Genomic DNA, 7,640 nt, shown 5'->3' on the forward strand with positions numbered 1-7,640 from the left:
CACCATTAGTCCTTACTACTTGAGACATCATTGAGACTCTATATGCTAGTACTGTGCTTTGACTCGTTTACCGACTCTATTGGGGTCATCAGGTGTCGGGATTGGGTACAGTTACAACACATATAGGAGTCGATGCTTTGTTGTCAAGGATTCACCACATACTTGCGAGTGTGGATATCCTATGCAATCTGAGGAGATATTAGTGTGACGAATCTCTGGCCAGAGTACATGATGTGATTTAAGAAATGGTTTCTTAGTAGCACATGCGATGTCACTATTTGATCTTCAAGATGCATTGCATAGTTATCGAATCTCGAGCGACTCTCGATATACCAATGGTTGTTGATTCGATCGGGATATATGGATGAAGGGACCGTACTGTACGCTAACCAAAATCTACTGGTTCTTGTAGGCACTATCAGTGATACCTAGGGAATCATGGGGCGATGTTGCTAGGCGCTCATACCATGATTCGATGGGCAAGTCGGAAATTGTTGTTCCGAGTCACAAGGAGTTGTGAGCCCACGGCTAGCTGTATCCCTGAACCATTGAGGGTCACACAGTGTAATGGATTTTTAATCCCCGTTGAGATAGTTAAATTTAAAGAGTTAAATTTAATGAACGAAGAAGTTGGACTTCTTATTTAAGAGTAGAGGAGTAAGATTTCCTAAAATGACATAGGGATGGCCATTTTTGGAAATCACTGAATTCGGATTCAGAAAAATTTATCTTGACTTTAAAAGGTGCAGAAATGGTTTCTGTGCACATTGGTGAAATCAGTTTATTAATCGGAGTCACGATGAATTTTATATTAATTTCTGAACATGCGGGCTTTGCTTGTCGGGCTTGAACTTATGACTAATGGGCCCTAAGCTGTTAGTGGCCTGCATTATAAATAAGTTATTGCAGTACAGAAATTACAAACAATAGGTCACAAGGATTTTTCGAAAACCCTAGTCTATTTTTTAAAGGTGGCCGTCCCCCCTCTCTCCCTCTACTCGAGAAAAATCCAGCCTGTGATTTTGAATTACAGTATGGTTTAACGGATCAAATTCGTTAATCTCTTCGTAGAAAACTTCTGATAGATTTTCTAGTGCAATCTATCAGAGGGATTAAATCTCTGTTCGTGGACCTGATTGAAGAACAGTTCGTCCATCAGTTCCAGGGATATACAACAAGAGCAGAGAAATCTGTTGGTGTCCAAAATCTCGATTCGAGATTAAAGGTAAAAATTTTATAATTGTTATTTAATTTTTACACACACAATTTAATCGTAAAGATTTGATACCCAATATGGAATCGTTCCATATAATAAATATTTTTAAACTTCCGCTGCACCGGGTATCAATCTTGTTTGATCTGAAAGCCGCGTTCTTCAACATGTTCTTCACAGTAACTCGATTCAGCTGCCGATAGTCAATGCACAACAGCATAGACCCATCCTTCTTCTTTACAAAAAGAACAGGAGCTCCCCAAGGAGATACACTAGGACGAATGTACCCCTTGTCCAAAAGATCCTGTAACTGATTCTTCAACTCACGCATCTCTGATGGAGCCAGAAGATACGGTGCTCGAGAAATAGGCGAAGTACCCGACATCAACTCTATGCCAAACTCAACTTCCCTAGCAGGAGGAAAACCTGGAATCTCATCTGGAAATACATCTTGGAATTCATCCACAAGAGGAATACTCTCTATCCCAATACTCTCAGCGGACAAATCAACTGCATAGATAAGGTAGCCTTCCCCGCCAGACTCTAGAGCTCGACAGACTCTCAAAGCTAAAACCAAAGGCATCGGGGGTCGCGCTCCCTCACCATAGAAAAACCAGCTATCACTCCCATCCGGATGAAAGCGTACTAATCTTTGATAGCAAACCACTGAAGCTCGATAGGTAGTCAGCACATGTATCCCCAAAATACAATCGAAATCGTTCATCGCAAGGACCATGAGATACGTCAACAAAATGTTCCCTTTGAACTCTAAAGGGCAATCCATCACTAAACACTTGGCCAAAGTAGATTGACCCGTCGGAGTAGAAACAGAAACTACTACAACTACTGCAATGCATGGTAACTTATGCCTCTTAACAAAACGTGTAGAAATGAAGGAATGAGATGCACCAGTGTCAATAAGTACGATAGCAGGTATACCATAAAGTAGAAATGTACCTACGATGACCTTCTCATTCTCCTCCACAGCCTGATCATGCCTCAAGGCAAACACTTGACCAGAAGCCCGCGGCTTCAAATGAGAACTCCCAGCAGGTTGTCCCTGCAACCTCTGCTGAATGGTGGCCTGAGAACCTGATCCCGAACCAGAACCGCCTCCCCCAGATAGTGGAAAATCCCTCCGGATATGACCAACCTCTCCACATCGGAAACAAGCTCCAGAAGCTCTACGACACTTGTCTGACGGATGCTTCTTCCCGCAATGGTCGCACTTGTCCTTCTTCCCAAAGCGAACAACACCTCCAAAACCAGAGGAAGAAGTAGATCCTGACTTCTTGAAAGATTGGGCACGAGGACCCAAAGAACTAGCAGGCCTCGACTGAGAGAAAGACCTGTTCCGCCGAATGCTGTCCTCTGGCTGGTGACAACGGCTCACCAAACCCTCGTAGGACATGCCATCACCGACCGCCACACGGTCATAGATCTCAAGGTTAAGGTCCTGAAGGAACAGATTATACTTCATCTCAGAGCTGTCAGCAATCTTGGGGCAATAGGATAGCATATCAAAGAACTTCTACTGATACTCGTCAATAGACATGGCTCCCTGTCGCAGACTCAGTAGCTCGCCTGCCTTTGACTGACTGAGTGCAGGAGGAAAATACAGCTCTCAAAAGATGTGCGGAACTCGGCCCACGTGGCTACTCCTCTCGCCGATACAAAGGGTGCAGAAGTAAACCTCCACCAAATACGAGCTCGACCATCCAGAAGATAGCCAAGGGTCTCCATCTTCTGCTCCTCGGTGCAGTGGAAAGTCTGAAAAGTCATCTCTATGCGGTCTAACCAGTTCTCCGCATCCTCCAGAGACTCACCTCTAACCAAGGGCTTAGGTGCCATCTGCAAGAATCGGTGAACGCTAAAACGGTCCTCATCACGACGACGATGATAACGGTCCCGAAGACGCTCACGATCGTCATCTCCCCAGCGTCCACCTCCACTATCATGGCTACTCTGGTCATCGTAGTTCGCCATCTACAAAAGTACCTCACGGTTACCTTATGAAGAATCTAAATCCAAAGAATACTATGCATGCTTTGATACCATAAATGTAGTGACCCTTACCTGGATCACCTACTAAACAGAACTTAGGCATGCAATTAACTTAATTAAATAGAAATCAGAATTCAACTGCGGAAACCATAACATTTAAATCATGCAGTCACATAATGCATGCATACTCAGTCAGGATATCTCGAACAGTACTTTCGTACCTCAAATACTAGGCAAGTGCTATCAGCCCTAGGTTCACGCCTATAATCCGTGCTACACTGCCAAATGATACTACTATCATTATGGCGCTCTAAAAGCCTTAACTAAGCTAAAGCACACTCCTAAATATTTTTATGAAGCAAAAGCTATACTTTCGTTTGTCGTTAGCCCTTTTCTGTCGATTGCCTCAAAACTAGGCCACAGCTCCGCTACGATGCCTGGATCGCTATGCCACTTTCGGATTCCCGATGGGACGCCTAGAATTCCCTAGATCTGGATATATCCTTTAATTGAATTTTGAAATTAATTAATTTTTGGTACAATTGATGATAAGATATGATCTATGGATATATTGAGTAAAATATGATTTTATGTATAAAATTGGATTTTATAGATAAAATATGATTTTATTTGATAAAAAGATAAAATATGATTTTATATGTAAAATAAGATTTTATGTATGAGATATGATTTTATCTTTTTTAAATTTAAATTGCCATTGCATGTTATCCAATAAATTAATTTTGAATTAAATGTTATTGGATAAGGATGATCGATTGCCATGACCAATTTGTAGGTGTATGTTAGGAATTTACATTTGTTTTATTGTTGTTGGTTTTATTAATGGGCCTGGTTTATGGCCCAATATGAATGTCATATGTAATAAAAGTGGGCTTGGTTTATGGCCCGTTCCCACCCCTTAAAAATGTATCCCCTACTTGTCATTGTTATTTATTGTAAATACATTAGATTTAGTGGGAGATCAAGAATTGAAGATGGAGGTGGGCCCAGCAGACAATAAAGACAGAAGAAATGTAAATTGGAAGCAAATGTAATAGGATTGCATTGCATACTGCATATTACCTAGGATTGGACTAAGACTCGTGATTGGCAACCACGGGTCGATTAGAAATGAAATCGATCATCCTATATAATATGTGATATTATAGTTGTATGCATGTTTTAGACATAATTGTGTGAATCCGGCAAGCATACAAAATTTTTAAAAATGATGAGACAAATTTTTATAATTAAAAATCCCTCATTTTAAATATGATTTAAAATTGATATCAAGATAAATAAAGGAAATTTAAATTTGTTTAAATGTTCCTACCTTCCATCAACGATCAATGTATGAGATGCTACCCGCGGATACGGTCCGGCTCATATTATTGGGGGGGCCCGTTCGTCGGAAAGCTGTACATTGGATCGACACATGTTGTAAGTTGGGTGGAACTCCCATGGGATCGGCGCATATTATTGGGGGATCCACATGGCGACCGTCCATCACAACTTAATATTGATGGGTCATCTTGACATGTCACAATAATCGGCGTCATATTATTGGGCCCTTATTGGACATGAGGTAAAAACGTGGAGGTTGCTTTGGAAGCAATTGGGCTCTACCTTTTAAAAATTATGGTTGGCTGATATTATTCGGGACTATAAGTTTGTCAATTGGACTCCATGTTCTCACTAAGGAAAACAGTTTCCCGTTTTCACTAGAGGGTAGTGAAATCGTTAAAATAGTGGGAGTGAGATTCATAAAATAAATTTCGCCTATTTTATGTCTTAGTAAATTGCTTAAACAATCACTATATTTGTCTGTTTCTTTTCAGTATTTCATACAATGAATTCGCGTAATCCACTTTTCTCGATCCTCGAACAAAATAAGTTGACTGGCGCAAACTATACGGAATGGTTCCGTAAGTTGAAGATTGTCTTGACTTCGGAGAAGATGCTCTACGTGTTAGAGAAATCTCCTCCGAAGGAAGCACCAGCTGACGTAAGTCCGGAGGAGTTAGCCAAGCTTGATACATGGTGGGACCATGATATCAAGACCAAATGCTATATGCAAGCCTCGATGTCTGATGAACTCCAGAGGCGATTTGAGGACACCGTGAATGCTGCTGACATTCACGTTCAACTCAAGGAACTTTTTGGGGCTCAATCGAGGGCTGAAAGGTTCGCTACTGTAAAGGAGCTAATGACGTGTCGCATGCGTGAAGGGACTTCGGTCCGTGATCATGGGGTACGAGTGATTTGGCTCATACAGAAGTTGGTAACCCTTGATTTGGTGTTGGAGCATGAACTCAACGTGGACTTACTACTTCTGTCTCTTCCTTCTTCGTTTGACGGATTTGTGGTAAATTTCAATATGAACAAGATAGAGGCCTCCCTTGAAGAGATGGTCAATATGCTTGTGACATATGAATCCACATTAAAGAAGGATAAACCGGCTTTCTTGGTGGGCTCCTCTTCTTCTGCAAAGAAGGGGCCAAGTACGAAGGGTAAGAAACGTTCTGCCCCACCCAAGAAAATCGAACCCGAGAAGAAGTACAAGACAAAGGCTTCAAACATGGAAAAATCCAAGGATGTTTGCCATTACTGCAAGAAGCCCGGTCATTGGAAGCGTAACTGCAAGGAATATCTAGAGCAGTTGCGAACTGCGAAGGGTATGTTCTATATTGAAATAAATGTTTCACTTAATACTACTTCTTGGGTATTGGATACCGGATGTGGATCTCACATTTGCAATGATTTGCAGGTGATGACAAGAAGTCGCAGGCTTAGGATGGGTGAGACCTAGCTGAGGCTCGGAAATGGTTCCAGAGTTGAAGCAAAAGCCGTGGGAGATGTTTATTTAATTTTGCAGAACGGTTTTAAGTTACTTTTAAGAGATGTTTTATTTGTTCCGGATTTAATTAAAAACATTATTTCTGTTTCTATGCTTGATAGAGATGGTTATTCTTGCAATTTTGTGAATGGGATTTTCAATATTTACAAGAATGAATGTTTGATTGGAAATGGACAACTTGAAAACGATCTATACAACTTAAAACTAAAAGACGTTCCAATAAATTATGTTGATAAACCGGCAACAACAAACAAAAGGAAAATCGATAGCCAAAACCCGGCAAACCTTTGGCACGCTAGGCTAGGTCATATTTCCTCAAGGAGGATGAACAAGCTAGTGGGAGAGGGCATGTTTGATATGTCTGATATTAACTCTCTACCTACTTGTGAATCCTGCCTAAAAGGAAAAATGACTAAATCTCCTTTTAAGGGGAAACCTGAGCGTAGTCAAAATCTGTTGGATTTGATCCATACAGATGTTTGTGGTCCATTTAGAGTTGGGACTCAATATGGCCACACCTACTTCATTACCTTTACTGATGATTATTCAAGGTATGGGTATTTATATTTAATGAAATATAAGTCTGAAGCATTTGAAAAGTTCAAAGAATTCAAGGCTGAAGTAGAAAACAAGCTAGGTAAAAGTATTAAAGCACTTCGATCGGATCGAGGTGGAGAATACTTGAGTACCGAGTTTTTGGACTATCTAAAAGAGAATGGGATTCTCTCTCAGTGGACTCCTCCTATGACACCACAACTTAATGGTGTATCGGAGCGTCGTAATCGAACTTTGTTGGACATGGTTCGATCCATGATGAGCTTCACTGAGCTTCCACCTTCGTTTTGGGGCTATGCGCTTGAAACGGCGGTATTGTTGTTGAACAACGTCCACACTAAAGCAGTGGACAAAACACCATACGAGTTATGGAATGGCAAAGCTCCTAAGTATTCATACTTGAGGATTTGGGGATGTCCTGCTTACGTGAAGCGGACAGTGGGAGATAAGTTGGATAGTAGATCCAGCTTATGTTATTTTGTAGGGTATCCGAAGAATTCAATCGGATATTATTTCTATTATCCTGCTGAAACAAAGGTGTTTGTTTCAAGGAATGCCACCTTCTTGGAGAAGGAGTTCTTATTGGATAAGAAAGGCGAGATGATGGAACTCGAAGAAATTCGAGAAGAACCCGAAATACAAAATAACGATCCTACACCTAAGGAACCATTGCTGGACACGCCTGCACCTAGAAGATCCGAGAGGACTTCTAGACCTCCTATTCGATATGGTCTTCTTCTTGAAGGGGATCAAGATGAACCCGATGTTGGATGTGATCCAAGAAACTTCAAGGAAGCAATTTCTGATGTGGATTCAAATTTATGGCTTGAAGCTATGCAGTCGGAAATAGATTCAATGCATACAAACCAAGTTTGGTCTTTAGTAGATCCTCCCGATGGAATTGTTCCAATAGGGTGTAAATGGATCTACAAGAGAAAGCTTGGGCCTGATGGTAAGGTATTGACCTACAAGGCACGATTGGTGGCAAAAGGTTATACTCAAAGACAAGGA

The sequence above is a fragment of the Henckelia pumila genome, chromosome 1 (genome assembly GCF_033568475.1).
Source record: "Henckelia pumila isolate YLH828 chromosome 1, ASM3356847v2, whole genome shotgun sequence".
In the NCBI taxonomy this organism is placed as follows: domain Eukaryota; kingdom Viridiplantae; phylum Streptophyta; class Magnoliopsida; order Lamiales; family Gesneriaceae; genus Henckelia; species Henckelia pumila.